The following is an 18,144-nucleotide window of genomic DNA, read 5'->3' as shown; positions in this document are numbered from 1 at the left end:
ACATAGAGCAATGGAGTGAGCAGGGAGAAAAGACCCTCTGGAGGCCACTGAGTTGAAGCTTCTGGTCAGACTTGCTGAATGGCCTTGCTCAGCCTACCTGCAGCAGTCCTGCACCCACCAGCAGCTTTGCTCCAAAATCAATAGAGGAGCTGCTCCCCCTGCTGTCCGCATCCTGCTATAGCTTGTGGCTTCTCTTTCCCTTGGGTAGAGCATACAGCGCCAAAATGTGTGTCTATGTCTCTGTGTTAGTGTGTGTAGGTGATTGAATGTGTGCTGCAATTGTATGCTCAATCTGCATTATATACACAAATGTATACAAACTTAAATACCTTTGCTCTTTCGTTCCTTCTTCATCATTCTCCACCTTCTTATATTCTCAACACCACTGACTCAGCAGTAAACGCATAATGTTTGGTAAGAGAATCTAGTCTATTGATTTTATTTGTTGGACAGTGGCCTGAGTCAGAGAGGTCAGAGAGGGTGTAAAAACATTTGGTAAAGACAATCCAGGAGACAGAGGGCTGATCCCTGGGTTTACCGGCTGGGACTGCTTGGTTTCATAACAGTTCTCACAGTCCGAGTGCTTGTAGTGACCTTAGTCCCATAGGTAGGTCGAAGTTCAGCTGTACTATTCTGAGCTACTGCTCCTACAGGATACTGAGGAGGTGGCGAGGGCAATGGGGGGAAATGAGCTAAGCTCCGGGTTTACTGCCTTGCTGATAGGGGGCTCCTGGTTCCGTTTGAAAAAAAATCTCTGGATTGAGTTTAGTCAAGTTGCTGTTTTTTTTTTTTATTCCTGAGGTTGGAAAAGAGCTTCCCTCTGTTTCTGCTGAGCCATGTGTTTTATGTAGTTTAGCAGTATTTATAGAGCATGACTCATCTTGAATGGCTGATTATGAAATTTTTGTTCTATAGAAAAGAGTTTGTATATGAAATATATAAAGTAGAGGTGATTGAGGTCTCTGTGTGCTATATCACAACAACAGTTTAAATGCCCACACTTGTTCTGTTATTTTATCTATTTATTGTGTTTATGTATGTATGTAACACAAAGCACTTGATGTCAGGAATATGGCCCTGGACTACAATTCCCAGCAGTCACTCCACTGCCATGTCACTAATTACTCACACCTGTTCCTTGTCACCCTTGATTAGCATATGTATATAAGTCTCACCTTTCACAACACTCTTGGTCTCAGTTTGGTTTCCATGGTGGTTCCACTGCATGGGCTTCGGTGGCGAATTGAGGATCATAGTTCATGGTATTTAGTTATGTGTATATATATATATATATATATATACACACACATAATTGTTTTGTTTTTTTTACTAAAAAAAAAAAAATTCACTGACCTTGAGTTAGTTTCATATGTTTCTTACAAGGCCTGTAAAACAGTGGTTGTTAGTTGTAATACTTGTAAAGTGGTATTTTCCTAACCTGAGTTAATCAACCACAGTGGTATTTGCTAAGAGCATCTTGTGTGGGTGAGTCTCAGAGTTGTTAATCTCACACTAATGCCTGTGCTAACACTGAGGCCTGTGTTCACACTGGGGTGCTGCTAACCTCTGGTATGGATGCCCCCATCACCTGGCACCCAATCTGAGCAAGTTGGCTCTATAGTGTTTGCAGGGTGGTCCTATGGGTTGGACAGAAAGGCAGTCTGGAGTAAACAAGGCTCAGCATGCCTGCGGTTTATGTTTATTTTTTCGAAGAGGTGGCCATTAGAGCAAACAATCAACTTTGCTTCATCCATTGCTGTATGGTTTGCTATGCATCAAATCAAGCATTGGGCAATCAAATTAGTCAAAATTATGAATGTCAGCTCAAATGCTTTCATGCATGCACATGTGCGTACACACACACACACACACACACCTACCTACCTCCTCACTTTTTTTTAGAAGCATGGGGAAAACTGGATGGTGTGTGAAGGTGAGCAGAGAAAAATATAGTGGCATTTAGAGATAAAGTTCTGGCCTCCTTACTTATCTAATCCAATCTAATCTATGACTATTTTTTAATTTTCTTCCTTCAGAGAAGAGGCTAGTGTTAATTAGTTTGCTTATCTCTGGTCATGAATGGCTGAAGTTCTCACAGTTTCTGCATTTCAAATGAAGCCTAATTGGATTCTTGGGGTAAAAGAAACAAAGAAAGGGGGGAAAAAAGAAATGGCAACAAACACCAGATAATAGATAAGAGAGTGCAATGGAGTGGAAGTGAATTAAAGAAAGGAGGCGTGCACCATGGCCACAGCTGAGAAAGTGGGACAAATAAGACAGAACATGGTCATGGTCAAGTCAAAACAAATTGTGCACCCAACTGGTCACTATAGTGTCTTAGGGTAAATGCAAAATCTTTTGTTTTTTTTTTCCTTAAATGATAACAGCTGAGAGAAATATCTGGATAAATATTTCTTTCTTTTCAATTTTTTTAATGCAGATTTTGTGAAGCTAAGCCACTAAATACTGATTTAATGCATATTTGTATAATAAGTATTTGTCAAATATATTTATATTATTTGGGTTTAATGTCAAACTATATTGTTTAAGAATGAGACATGTCACATTGGGATATTCAGGACATCCAGAATTGGACAGATTATTTATGCAATCAGGTCAGATGAAGAGAATTGTTTAAAGAAATATTGGCTTGTTTAGTTTAATCTGGAAGGAACAAGGGCATGGGAATTATTAATAACCCTTTGTTCTCTCTCACTAAGCTGACACGTTTACAAATTAGCACTTCTCAGTGGACTGAGAGCTGCTTTAGGGTTGCGATTTTCTCAAGCAGTCTGACGTGTGAAAGTATTCCAGAGGGCAAAGCATTTGTAATAATGAATAATAGCATTTGTTGGTTAATGTCATTGAACATGAATAGACATCAATGAGTGCCTATGTGCATTGTTTTTACAAAGGTGGTCCATTCCTCAATATTTTGTCAATTAGTAAGAAACATTTTGCATGTGTATCAGTTGTGATTTTTATCTTCAAAGACTAAATTAAGATAAACATAAATTTAAAAAACTTTAGCCGTGTCTTTTATTGGATTGATTTTCTTTTCTCTTTTTTCCCTTTCATTGTTTTGACCAAGCTGAGCTTGTCTCTGGTGCATTTGTGGCTGTGATGTATAGATTAATTAATTAAGCACATTGATTTCTGTGCCAGCAAAGCTGAGTGTAGATTTTTAATTAGCCCATTCCTGAATGTGTTAAAATTCCCCAATCTTGTGTTGAACTGAATGCCTTGGAGGAAAAAATGCATCATGTTAAAATTACCAATAACTTATTTTCCTCTGCTTTGAGGTTTAGACCCTATCCAAAGGTTTTATTGTGCAAAGAATTATATCTAGCACGAGAAATCATCTATTTTCTATAAATTTAGTGGATTGCTAATAAAGATTGTAATATCTGCTGTGTGTTTGTGTTTTGCATTTTGCACGACTGAAATAGAATGGAATAAAGATTTTTCATCAGTTTGTATTAAAGACAATGACGTTAGGTTTACTTCTCGCATTGCTCAATCTTCGGAAATATGTGGAAGATTAAACAAATACAATAATTATGCAATATACAATCTTGTTCTAGAACATATGACTGTGTGGAAAACAATATTATAGTAAGAAGTATAAAAATGGAAGATTACATTGTGTATTCATACAAACTGACACTGTGGTGCCAATTTTTTTATTTCCCCAATGTATGCACCCCATTAGTCAGTCAGTGTAAAACAGTGTAACAGCCATCCTAAATGAATATGTCTTTGTTAGTTCCACATGTTAAACGTCATTCCTGCACAGCTTGCGATCCGGAGAGCTAGAGGAAGATCTCTTATTTGCTTGGCATTTAATTGTATGGAATGTGGTATGTCTCTGAAACCCCCAGGACTCTCAGCTGCCTTTCTGCCCTGCCATCGCTGAAATTTCTCCCAACAGGCCTCAGTCATCTCATGTAGCCTTTATAAATATTTCACACTGCCACGATCAAGGCTTAATTCTGTGCATGATCTGGGTTGACTGGGATAATGTTGTCACAATACCCACATCTTATATTCAGTGCATGCTTCATGAAGCCGTGTGGACATTGCTGGTTTGGGTGTTAGTGTGTTGAACTTAATCATTTATTTGGTTTGGATGGAGTGTATTTGGCTCTACAGCTTGAGGAATGTGCAGGGAACTGAAGGTGTGTCAGTGGGTGTTCCTTATACATATGCTGTGCACTTGTTTCAATAGGCTTGCTATGTAGCTGAAAAGGAAAGCAATTCAAAAGAGACCTGTTTGGCACTTTTGATATGATTAAAAAAAAAAAAAAAAAGACCTCTCCTACCAACAATGTGTTTAGGTGTTTGACGTGGTATTGGGTGGAACGTAACAACTGAACTGCCTATGTGATAAAAGTTGATTTGGACTCACTTGGCCCAGAGTAAGAGTGTGTGTATATAATATAATATATAATCACCCTTTTAACATAAATATAAATCTATTTATTACACATTTTGCACTAAGCTGCATGTAAAACAATGATCGTAACCCAATTTCAGGATTGACCCTGTAGTGGTATCTTTATGCTATCAGTGCCTCTAATAAGAGAGCTTGCTCCTTTTTAATGCTTTCCCTTAGCCACCCCTACCACCTACTATAAAACTACAATGGGCATTTAGTTACCACCGCTATGCCAAACTCCCAACATCTGAATGCAATGGATTTTATTTAATTTTTTTACTTTGAAAGGTTAACTTTAAATACTAATTGAGCTCCATTGTATCTGAATTCTAAGGCAGACATGCATGACTTCACTGAAGGTTAGAGTGAACAAGATCATTTATTGCACCCAGAAAAACGCTTAGTGTGTTTTAACTACCACGAAGAGCATAGGCATCTGTGTTTGTGGAATGACCCATCGCAGTGCCCTCACATCATCCATCACCTCTTTTGACAGACGAGCCATAATGGCAGGGTGTTATCTTGATTGGACCTGTTAGCATTGCTAATTAGAGAGGGTGTTGGACTGTGGCATCGTCCATTCAGTATGACCAGCTGCAGTGGCTTTCACCTGGAACTTTTGAAAGACTCTGTGTCCAGTCTGCTGCCCTGTCTGTTCGTCCAAAGGACATGGATGAGTGTGAGGACAAGGATGGGTGCACAGCTCTTCCCTTTCTTTCTATGTAGACTAGCCAGACACACCTGCTTGTGTTGCTTGTGTCTTCATGGAGGGGCCACCCATTGGCAGGCTAAGCCATTGTGTCTTTCCCTTTGGGAAGAGCTGAAGTGGAAAGGCTAAGGTTGGTATGGGAGGCAGGGATCGTAGCCTGCTTTTTCTTCCCGAGTCCCGCCACAGAGCTCGCCCTCTTTCTAACTGTCGCTTGTCCCCTCGCTAATTACTGTGTTATTTACTGCTCTAGGGATCCCTTTTCTGCACTAGGCTCTGTGTACTAATGAGAAGCTTTTTATAGTCAAATCAAAGCCATTGCATTCACTGATTCATGCATATCTGTAGTGAAGTCAGGAAGGGCTTCAATCTAGTGGGTGGAAGTTCAGTGGTTCAGTGGGTTTCTTAGTGTGTACTCATTGCGTTTGTGTTTGTATTCCCCAAAGTGAATAGAAAGGCCATCCTCAACTTAATACTCCACTGTTCCAGCTCAGTGAAGTATCACTGTCTGAATTCCCAATGGCTCTCGCAGTGCGTGTGCACCATATTAAACAAACTCAGTCTGAAGATATTTGAATCTCTAGCCTCAGGGCACCTCTTTAGTCTGACAAATACAGTTTCTTTACCACCTTTTGCTAAATAGTCTATGCTAGTGTCCCCTCTTACCTTCCAGATGACCCCTGCATTGTTAGGCCTAAAAGACACTGACTTGACCATACTGTCACTGAGCAGGTCATGCTCTATGTGAGGCATTCACAGAGCGACCTGAGTCACCCCAGGTGGCATCTCCCTCTCGCCCCTACCCCGTGACCCTCTCTTGGGGATGGTCTCTGTGATAACGGACCCCCTCTGGACGGCTATGGCCAGGTGGCTGCTGACAAGCACTGACAAAAACAAGAAGCATGCTTCTGGGCACAGCCATCTTACATAGATCCATGATTTGCTGCTGATTCAGCACTGCTGCTCAGCTAGTCCTGACCCTGGAACTGCCCATTGATTTGGACAAGATGGCTGCATAACTAATTGGTTGTGAGAGCAATTTTCAATTCGTTGCAATATCAACAAGTTTGCATTGCCAAGATTGTTGAAGTATTTTACATAAATGTTTATGGTGTAAGCATCACGCGACAGTATGCTAATTGCTGTTAAAAGCGTATGGAAAAGAAGTCTATGGCAAATGAAGCCCGTGGTTTAATAGTTTATAGTTCAGTAATGTAATTGATCAGAATACGTTTTTTTAAATGTTAGTATATGCATATGCACATGTACAACATATTTGTGCATATATGTTGTACATGTACCATTGACAGTTGAGAAGGGCTCATGCTTGAGAGGGAATAAGGGATGTTGCTTAGAGAGAGAACGTAAGGGAGAGAGCACAGTTCAGTAGAGCAGAAGTCATTTTCCTTCACCCTGCTCTCACTTTCATTTTCCTTCATTTTTGCTCTCACCCATTCTCGATTTCTCTTCCTCACTTATAGCAGAACCCATGCTGAGTCTCATGGGTTCCCCACACAAATTTATGTTGATGTCAGCAATGAAAACAGCATCACATCTACAAATATTTGCCAAGCAGCAGTCTTCCTATTCTTTCTTTCTCTAGTTGCCTCACTTCAATCTTCTGCTCTCTTTCATGTCTTTTTACCCATTACTTCCCTTATTCATTTCACTGGATGTTTGTTTATTATTTTGGGAACTTTTAGAAATTCTGGTCAGGAATGCAGTGGTCTTCATACATAATGCTGAAGATGCCAAATAAACACTATTATAGCGGAGATTGTCAACCAGCGTTTATCTTGTATAATGTTTGAAATCTGAGGTTGTTGGTTGATGGGACTAAATGAACAATTCTTATAAGACTAAACTAAAAATAATTTAAGTCAATAAAATGTACTGGACTAAAAATGTAAAGGATTATTATTATTTTAATTATTTTTAATGAGGGGAAAAAACAAACATTTTGAAAACATTTTAAAATTATTATAAATACAAATGTGAGTGTGTGCGTGCGTGTGTGCGCGTATATGTATATATACTGTATATGTGTATATACTATTATATTATATTTTGGCATGCATGTCCTATTTATTTGTGAATCTGCCAAGAAAAAAACTGTTAAATGATTTAGTTTTTGTCAGTTTTATAGTGTATAAAGTTCCAGGACACTTCAATTGGTCACCTCCAGGACTAAGACGCATTGTTTAAGAACAAAAGAAGTAGATAAAATTGTCAATTGTTTCCATGATATACATTTTTAAATATATTGCAGTTTCAAGTGATTTGAGGTATTAATATATTAATAATGATAAATTCCAATTTCATTTAGTATTAGTAAATACATTTGTGCAAATATTTTTTTAACACTATCCTCCCCAACTAAGGAAGCCAAAATCTCAAAACAGAAAAAACATTTCTTAGTCTACTTTAATAGGTTTGCCACACACACTGAATTTAATTTGTCATGTCAATGTGTAATTTGTCAAGCAACTCTGTTTAATTTTATAGTGGTAACCCAAATAAAAATCTGATGGTCAAAAACAGATGATTTTTATAATAAATTTTAATCACTCTTATTGAGACTGCACCAAAATTACTCTGTACGCCAATAAATGTTGTGGGCCATGCTGACTAAACATTAATAAGGCTAATTTTCTGGATCCGGTTCATTTTTGTGGTTTGATGTTGGACTTTTTTGTCTTTAAATGCCTATTCAATGAGTTTCCCTTAAAATTTTTCAAGTTTCTATGCTGGTTTGGAATGCTAAACTGGAAAACAAAGTACAGCTACTGAAGGCTTCACTTATTCTACCTTGCCTTTAAAACCCCGACATTTACAAGGAAATTGAAATTCTATCCATCATAACTATTTCTCATTTGTGTTTCATTTAATTTTTGTATATTCTACTGATTTAATTTATTTACTATTGTTTTATGGTCATTTCTTATCAGTAGTCGTGTCATTGCTTATTATTATATTATTAATATAATAATGTTCAAGGTAAAATGTACAAAATCGATATGCACAGGACAGGAGCCAGGCAACGGTTCGAATGACCTCCAAACAGATTTTTCAGACATGAAAATGTTATCACCCATCTCACCCATGCATTAGTTCAGAAGTGTAGCTGGTGGTCTTTCATTGGGCCTAACACCCCCCAAAGCACCATCGCCTGAAGACCAGTGATAACAGCATACCTGTTCGAACACTAAGCAGGACCACTTTCTCAGCTGCACATTAGAGGAAAGGTGACTGAGTTTAAAGCATTAAAACTGAAACCTTTGCAACATGCTTTTTCCTGTCCTGCTGCAGATGACCTTTTCTCAAGCCCAGATTTATGAATGAGTGGCATTTTGTGGTGATCTGAATCCTTATTTCTGAAAAAAAGAGCACAGTGGGTGTTTGGCCACAAGGTGCAGCTTTGCATGCACATAAGTATTTGTGTGTTTATGTAATGGTATATATATCGACATGCAGCAAATATGAGTAGCATTTACGCCCTTATGTAACTTATAGCAGCTACAAAACATGGAGAATTTGAAATAATATTTTGTAGGCTGGCTGCAGTCATTCTGGGGGGTACTTTAATTGTAGAACTCCCCCCTTCAAAGGCAGGCTGGTGTAGGGTTTGGAACAGGGCCATGCCTGTAGGCTGGACACGGCAAGCCCCTTCCCCAGCCTCCTTCCTTAATCAGCCTCCCTTCACTGTCCTGTATGCTCAGCCCCGCTGCTCCCACTACTGGGGAAAACTGTTTGAGGTTGAGGAAGTGTTTCATCTACCTGATTCTGCTAAGAATGACTGTGCCCTGGTAGCAATGTTTTGAAGAAAAAAGACGTGGTGTCATTTAGTTGCACCTGTTGAGTGGTAGCTAATTAAAATGTTTGTATGTGTAAATGTACAATTATATTATATTACTATAATATACACACACATGCATCATGCACATGCCGACCTGGCATAACTTTATGACCACCTGCCTAATGTTGTTTTTCCCCTTTTTGCTGCCAAAGCAGGTCTGACTCATTGAGCATTAACAGCATTAACTTCTTCAGCAATTTGAGCTACAGTAGTAGTACCTGTTGCATTGGACCACACAAGCCATATATATATATATATATATATATATATATATATATTAGTGTGTGTGTGTATATATATGTATGTATATAATATACACACACACACACACTTCACTTTTTACTATTTTGAATTGTTCAAATTAATCTACAATCAGTACCCCATAATAACTAAATGTAAACCGAATTCTAGAAATGCCTGTAAATGTATCGTGCCTTGCAACAATCCTGTCTCTGAGCTCTGCGCGCAGTTCCTTTAACCTCATGGCTTGGTTTTTGCTCTGATATGCATCGTCAGCTGTGAGGCCTTCAATAGAGAGGTCAATCAATGAACCTTTCTACAGGTCGACTCCAATCAAGGTTTAGAAACATCTCAGCAATGATCAAGAAAACTCTGAGGCATCTGTGCTAATGCAAAGATTTGAATAGTGTGATATATTTTAATAATTTTTTTTTATTTATACATTTTTTAAATTCTGTTTTCATGTCATTATGGTGTACGTAATGTGCAGAAGAATAAGTAAAAAAAAATCTGAGTGATTGTACTACCAGGCTGCAAAATCACAAAATACAGAAAAGTAAAGGGGTCTGAATGCTCTGTATATACAAATACAGAATATAGTATATATATATATGGTTTACAGACTTGCTGATGTGTTTATCTGGGAGGAAAATTGTATTTATCCCATAAAATGAAAACACAACTTCAATAATGTACAGATCCTTCACACACAACAGTACTGTAACTGCTGAAATCATGTTGTAGTCCCTATATTTGGATAGATGGATTTTTTTCCCCTTTAGTGCCAGCAATTTAAGTGTTCTTTTATACTACCTGTGTGTGTGTGTGTTCTACCTCAATTAGTTTCTCTGCATGCCCTGCCCTGCTGCTCTGACTAGTGGGTAACTGTGCAAGGAGGAGAATTAATGTACCTGGATAAAAAAAGACATACCTTTCTTTAGCTATTGATTGGCTGCATATTGAATAGCGTTGAAATAAAAAATTGTGTGGTATGAGGGCACACTTTTCCATATTGCGTGATTGTTCAAAGATACAGCTGTTCAGTGTGGTTTAGTCTTCTTGGCAGCGGCTCAGTGCCAGTTGTCAGGAGCCCTGGACTCTGCCCACAGGCCCTGGGAGGGGTAGGTGTAAATTGTTATACTCACTGGCCAGATGCTGAGAGTGAGTGTGAGGCAGAGAGATAGAGTGAGCCAAATAGAGCTACAAAGAGCAGTAAAGGTAAAAAGAGCTTCAGAATGGTGACAAATTAAAGGAAAAACTGTGCAGGATAATTTGCCATGGTTTGGCTTTAGTTTTAAGAGAATGTATATTTATCCCTCCAATGTTGAACCAGTTTTAGTGTTTCTTTTGGTCAATCCATTTTAAGCACCACATTGTTCCCTTTTTTACACTTTGAGAGCCACCACTATGGTTAAAGCTAGAAAAAAGTGGCTCAGCAGGGAAACTGGGTGACACAGATCTGACAACATACAGGAATCCCCAGCTTTTTTTCCACCTCTTCTCTCTGTACATCACACACACAAACTGGCCATGAGTTATGTCCACCCACTCATAGCATCAGTTTGCTTTACTAGCTTACTGTGTATAACTGTAAATCTTTTACCTACACAAGCATACTGTTTCTGTATAACATTTCTAATGCATATTCAGTACACTGCACATGGTATGTAAAGATGTGCCTGTGTGTGTGTGTGTGTGTGTGTGTGTGTGTGTGTGTGTGTGCGTGCGTACATGTGTGTAAAGTGAAATGCCTTCAGGGTATTGAGAGGCAGAGCTTTAAGGTATGATATGTTAATAAAATGTGTCAAGATGTCTGGATCCCATTCTCTCTTTATAAACAAACTTGCGGCATGAACCAAGCTAATTAGCAGGCCCATCTGCTCACTTGAGCAAAGTTAGTGATATTTATCAGAGAAACTGTAAAAAGACAAGCTCAGTTTGGCCCAGCAGATGACGAGTGTTATATAGCACAATTCAATTTTCTCCGTCTGCTCGCCCCTTCTAGACTGTCAACCAATTCGATTTCAGATGATCTCCTTTCTCTGTGATACGGGTGTTCTGCCGTTTTCCCATTTGTGCCTTTCGTGTTTCATAAGCCTAATGAGGAAATGTGTATACACACAAATACACACATGCAGCTTTAATTGTGTTCGTAAATTGTCAAGCTTTTGCTAATCACTCCTGTATCTTTTAAGGTGGTGGGTGTTTGGCTGAGCATGTGCATGTTTTGTTCCCTTATTTTTTTTTTTGGAAAGAAGAGTACAGGGGCATATGAAGACTGAGCCATGGTATTCCCTGAACAGCATCATGCAAAGCTGTTAGCAGCAATTTGCTGATAGTACACTGATTGCGGCGGGCCAGGCCCCAGCTATTGTGCATGCTAAGCAGTGTGCCGGTGAGCTCGGGGCTGAGGGGGGAGTCGAGCTGAAGGCTCCATCTGCTCTTTCTGCTCCCCTGCACTGATGGAAGACTACGCTAATCTGGTTACTTGTCAGGACAGGTTAGTGAAAGCAGGCAAATGGCGGAGGCTGGGGCTAAACTGGTTGGTTGCTGCAGACAGCGTGGTTCCCGCCCCCCGCGCTATGGAGTGATACAGTTGGCACAGGCTTTCTGTAATCAGCTGCACGACAGACTGAGTCTCACGCCGAGGAGCATGAGCAGTGAACACCCACACCCAAACTCAACCTTCCTCTTTTCACACAGAAGCTGGGAAAATGGAGGTCATCACACTGACACACATGGAAATGCATTGTGCTATGGAAATGCAGACTATGCAATTATTCACACCGTTATTATTATACTCGCAAATGAACATTTGTCTGTTTTCTGCCTCAATCCTAATCTATAAACGTCATTTATTATTTGATACACATCTTTTGAATATCGCTTTAAAAAATCTATTTCATTACTGTTATTTGATATTTACAAAGTTAGCTTGCAATGCAAAACCCAGAAAACTTTTAGGTTAAAAGAGTGATTTTAGAATTTACTTTGTTCTTATGCTTTACATTGGGCACACAGTATGTGTGGGAAACCTGTAAATTCCTGTAAATTCCCAGGTTGAACAAGCTTTCTACATATTTTTTTTATCTGCAGAAAATACTCTGAGGGAGTTAAGAAGCCAGCTGATTGGAACATAATTAGAAACGCAGAGCGCCAAAAGTTTTAATAAGCAGGCATGTGTGCAGGTCTATTGAGAAGGAGTGAAGCTGTCAAACCAGCAGGGACAGCTGTCTCTCTGGCCAGGCCTCAATCAGGAGAAAATATAAACAAAGACATGGTCCAGCTTGATATGACCACCTTTTTAAAAATGTATTAATATTTCATTTCTTTTGTAATTAATTTAAAGTTCTGTATAAGTTAGAAAATTTTATTAAACAGAATCTCTCACATTCTGTTTGAATGGCTATCGAAATAATATTAATAATATATTTTTTTGTTTTTTTCTTACGATTCTCCACAACCATTATTGCTGTCATCACACAATTAAAGTTTTGCGGTAAAACTGAAGGCACACCCAGCCCCTTCCTCATGTGCCACTGTTGGGCTTCTCGTCTAGAGTGGGTGTGGCTGACAGGAGCACTCAGGGAAACCGCCCCATCAATCAGCCACTCGGCACCTCCCTCTTCCATCGTTCTGCCTGTGTCTAAGCCCCCGCAACATTTTTATTTAATTAAACAGCCCTCCTAAATCCCAGACTACATCCTGTAGGCCTTAGATGTTGTTTGTCTCTGTAAGCAATTTAGGACCATAATGATTTTGTGACTTGTTATGCTAATTAGCATGGCATTCCCAGTCTGTGAGCTGTGGCTGTAGATTTATTGGCTGGTGGCTGGGAGGGAGAGGGAACAGAAAAGAAGGTGCAGTAATTAATCCTGTTAACCAAGGATAATTGGGCAAAAAATAGCCTCTGCCAATGGCTTTAAATGGAAGGAGTAGCAGTTAACCTTGTTTCCTGTGTTTTATTTAAGAGTTATTGTTTCCTCTTTTTTTCCCACTTCCTCTATGGATCCCTGCATATCCTCAAGCCTGCTACATGCGACAGGAGAGCAGGAGCATTAAACTGCTCCAGCAGTAAGGTACACAGACTCCTGTTTATGCCAGCATGTACAGTATAAATAGTAGTACATGTGGGAATTCAGCACAACCTTTGTAATGCCTTATTTAGACGCCTGATCAGTCTTAGGTCTGTGAATTGTTTCCGGTTGTAAACCCCAGTTCAATTTCACGCTTATTCTAATAACTTATCCTCCTTATCTACACTGAAAATGAGTAATTTCCCAATAAGTTTATTTCAACATGTCTTACTCATGCGCTTGACGTATTTCATTTTCTTTGCTTGTATTTTCCCCTAGTAAGAATGTGCCTGAGGTTGTGATTCACAAACAATGCTTCATACAAGGAAAAAAGAGGCCCAGTTTTGCAATGACATGACCTAAAGTGGACAGTCTCTTTCACTCTTGCTCTCTTATCTTGTACTTTAAATGTTTGAAGGAGAGGAGGGAGTCAATGGGGGACTAGCCAGCCCATTACGGCTCAAACGGCTCTAAGTAAACATGTAATTAATAGCAGAAGTTCAGCAGGGACTTACTGTGGAGCTTAGGATCAGCTGCAATAACATCCACGGCTAACTCGTTCCACACACTATTCCTGTACTTCGCAACGTGCCTTCTACCTTCCTGCATCCCTTGCAGAACAAGGTTTCTGTTTAATCTAGCATGTTATTATTGATCTTAGGAACTCTCTTCAAAACTGGTTTTTGTTCTGATAAAGAAAAAAATGGGATGCTATAAATTCTGAATAAATAGAGTAAACGGGTGTGCTAATTGTTGAGAAAAGTGATCTTCTCTTTGACATATCCTTGAACTATGTTGCAATGTGCTTTGCGAAATCTATTAGTATTATTTTCAATGATATTTTATCGCGTGTGTTCATGCTGGGAAAATGATGTACAGTCACACTTATGGTCACATTAGTGCTTTAGTTAGTGAAATTATGAATGTTCTTTTGGTTTCTTGGTGCATTTTGTCACATAAGGTCACATTAATTGTTTCAGAGGACAACAATAAGACGACTAAGCGTTGTTAATTAAAAAAAGAAGGGACTAATTTGCTAATGTTCATATGAGCTCAACTTAATTAAAAAAGCAAACTCAGATCTTCCAGAGTCTTTTTTTTCAAGTGTGTGTGTTTTCTCAGTGTGAACTTGTCTTTCCCCAGAGTGCTGCAGGAGGTAAGTGTAACATCTTTAGCGTCTCTCTTGTCAGGAAAGGGCGCATGCAAAGGAGGAGACAAACTAAATCTGAAAGGAGGCGAGTACGTTCACTTGACATACCATTTTGGAGCAAAATAACCTACAGAAAATTAAAGCATTTAAATAATTATTTCCTTGATTTGTGTTTTTTTTTCTTTCTTTCTTTCTTTTTCTTTTTTTTTTTTTTAACACTCTTTCCTTCCCCTGCCCCCTGTTTGTTTGTTTATTTATTTATTTATTTATTTTCTTCTCATGGAGGTTTTTCACCATATGGGTTTAGATCAAATAATGTCAAACATTTTGCCCTTGCAAGTTTTTGCAATTTGCAGTTTTTAAATGTGAGACCTGTTGAAGGCACAAGTGATAATGGGCATGCTCTACCCCCCACAGCCGTCGTCCCACCATCTCTTTCTTCAATTAATGCTACAGCAGGAGTTTTGTGTAATAACACTTGCACTTGTGGGTTGTCCATGTGAGGTGGCAGGGAGGTGGTGCTGATGGGCAGAAAGGCCTAAAAGAAAGAGGAGGAAAGCAGAAAAACCTATATATATATTTATAAAATAGCGAACTGATGTTGCAGAAGACCACAGTTGTGCACCTGCAGTAATGTTGTGTGGTAGCTATTATGCAGAAAAAGCACGTAATGTCATTGGAATGAGGCAGGAGTATACTAAGCTTTGTCTGTCCTTATTGCTGAGAGCTATCAGACTGGTGCCAGCAGGACAGAAGACGCCTTGACAGCTCTAATTACGCATCACCATGGTGATCATTTTTGGCCTGTCATGGAGGCTGGACACGACCCATCCTCTCCACTGTTTACTCTGATTGGACTGTCACTTACCAGGTAAAACACATGTATATGCACGCACACACACAAAGAGTAAATGTCATGTAAGTATTGCAAATATAGTAAGTTAAGTGTAGTACATAAAGAGAAGCACATCCTCCCAGATAAGTGTGTCTGAGGGTAATATAGCTTTTAGCATAAAAAAAACCCCACATACTATGACACCATTTTCCCCATCCCCTATTTTTTTCTAAAGTGATATTTTAATCCCCAAACATTTACATTCGAAAGAGAAACCCTGCTCATTTCAGTAACATGTGCATACATATAGAGAAGAAAGTTTACCAGGTGAAGCTAAAATCCGTTTCTGGTTTAGAAGCGTTTACAGATGTGGCGTTTAGAAATGGGGCAGACTGAATGTCCAAAGTCACTTTAGAATAGTCTTTAAATGTAAAATGTATTCCCTTCGGCAGCACTATCAGCACACTCTCAAACAGCATTGTGGGTAAAACAAGAAATGAATAGCAAAAATGAATGTCAGTTTGTCAGTGAATTGTTTTAAAATTGTTAAAATAAAATAATCTTTGGGTAAATCCATTAGACAAAGTAAAGTACACAAGAGTCATTTAATTACAATGATTAGGGATTTTACCCATGTTCACAAATTAAGCTTTTCATGATGTGACATAAGTCAATATATTGGCACTTGTCATAAAGTGAGTGTGTGTGTGTGTGTGTGTGTGTGTATAGTAGCATCTGTCTTAAGCCATATGTTAACTAAGGCAAACAAAAATTTGCATATGACAAACTGTTTAGATGGATAGATGGATAATATCCACATGTACACCAGGTGCTGACTTCTGCAGGACCACTTATCCTACCGCTTTTTTAAAGATCATGGCATTAAAGATCTCAGCACCATTCTTCCCACCATTTCCTTTCATGTTTCATTTGAAATGGTCAGGAAGTTAAATGCTAAGTGTACAAGCCTATATGAAGAACGTGGCTTATTGGCTGAGGACACACTATTAATACATAAAGGAAAGGCTTGGAACCATGCATATTCTTCCCTGCCCCACCAGGAAGCAGCTTTTTGTTCTTTTTATTGGGAAGGATGAAAGCGAACAGCATCACTGGTGTTTATGTTACCATTTTACTGCGCGCCCATCTATGTTTAGGGTCAGAGAGAAGGAACAAATTAAGCTACACTGTTGACAATGGGGTTTAGATCAGATTTAATTATAATATCTTATTTATATACTTCCTCCCCAAAACTGTAAAAAGCATTTCCTTGGACATGGGATTTCTTTCTTTTTTGCATAACCCATGTTTTTAACACAATATTATATGTTGAGAGATTTTCATTAATTTGTCCTACAACAACCCTAATGAGAATATCTACTATATGCAACAATTTGTTCTTTAATTTACATCCATTATCTCTGGCATCTTGATAAGGCCCTAATTAGCTTGCTGCTATTATCTACATTTGATGATTAAGCCTTAGCAGTATACTTCTGTGTGTTCAGTGGCAGTAAGAAGGCAACTAGCTTTTGGTGCTTGGGACTGCTAATGAGACACTGTGCCATGGCCTGCGATCCTCAAAATTGTCTTTCTTTAATACTGTATCAAAGGATCTATCAAAGGGCTAATTTCCCTTGGCAGCCTATAATGATGCCTCAGTGTTTAGCTGCGCTGCCATGCTCTTTCCAGCAAGCCCTTTGTTGGTCCTGTATAATGCTGTGCTCATAGCTTATACACTCCCTGTGCCTTATTCTACTTTAAATTGGTTCCTGCAAGCATATACTGGTTTATTGTTCATTTGGTTAGAATTTTCATTATGCATAATTATGAGCTGCTCTACAGTAATTGCAGTGTGACCATTAAACTATAAATGCTAATAAAGTCACTTTGCCCGATTGACAATCCAAGAGAGCAGTTAATGTTAATGTAACGACAAATGTTGGACAAAAAGGTCATTTACATTCTCTACCATGACACATTATTCAAAACATATTTCTAGAATATTTTCTTTTTTCATTTCTCAAATCTGAGAGAACTGCACTGTTTAGGTGAGACTGTCCCCAATAAAGCCTTATATGACTGTTCTTAGCTGGAAGAAGTGATTTGGTCTTCTGCTATGACAAGTCTGGTCATTGACTTAAGACATTAATGTTGTGCTATAAACAGCCAAAAAAAGTGTTGATGTTCAAAAAAAAAACTTCCAGGAGTTCAACAGATTTTGAAATAATCGATAAACTCAACTCAACAACCTTGCCACAGTCAAAGTCGGCTTTACAATAATATCTCCCTTGACTGATGTTTGATGTAAACATTAACTGACGCTCTTTTGGCTTGTAGCTGCATGACTGTATTCACTGTGCTGCAGCAACATGATAGGCTGATGGAACAAACGTATGTATGTGCAGGTGTTCCTATTAAAGTGGCCAGCAAGTGTATTGTACGTATTATAAATGTTATTAATGTTATATTAGGCATATTATAATCACACTTGATGTCACCCAAATGAGGATGGGTTCCCCTTTTGAGTCTGGTTCCTCTCAAGGTTTCTTCATGTCATCTAAGGGAGTTTCTCGCCATGGCTGTTCATAAGGGATAAATGCATACCATTCACCTTAACTAAATTCTGTAAAGCTGCTTTGAGACAATGTCTGTTGTGAAAAGCGCTATAGAAATAAACCTGATTTGACTTAACATTAGGCACACTTTTGTGATTTTGGCTCTTCATATATATTGATGTCATCCAAAGTCCTATAATCATTTCCAGTCACCATTTTTTTTTATTTGTGTTCATTTGCTTGTAATGCATTTACAGTGACAGTCCAGCAGTCTGGCCATGATGA

At 38.7% G+C, this 18,144-nt stretch overlaps 1 long non-coding RNA gene across 1 annotated transcript; it reads left to right on the top strand.

Annotated features, from left to right (window-relative positions):
- Positions 1–1,204: 1,204 nt before the first annotated feature.
- On the top strand, positions 1,205–12,033 carry LOC310723598. The gene is made up of 3 exons (XR_014532727.1): positions 1,205–1,262; positions 8,256–8,389; positions 11,496–12,033. It is a non-coding gene; the product is annotated as an uncharacterized lncRNA (long non-coding RNA).
- Positions 12,034–18,144: the final 6,111 nt, after the last annotated feature.

This window comes from Silurus aristotelis (genome assembly GCF_946808225.1).
Source record: "Silurus aristotelis genome assembly, chromosome: 3".
NCBI classification, from domain to species: domain Eukaryota; kingdom Metazoa; phylum Chordata; class Actinopteri; order Siluriformes; family Siluridae; genus Silurus; species Silurus aristotelis.
This window is presented reverse-complemented; position numbering and strand designations above follow the sequence as displayed.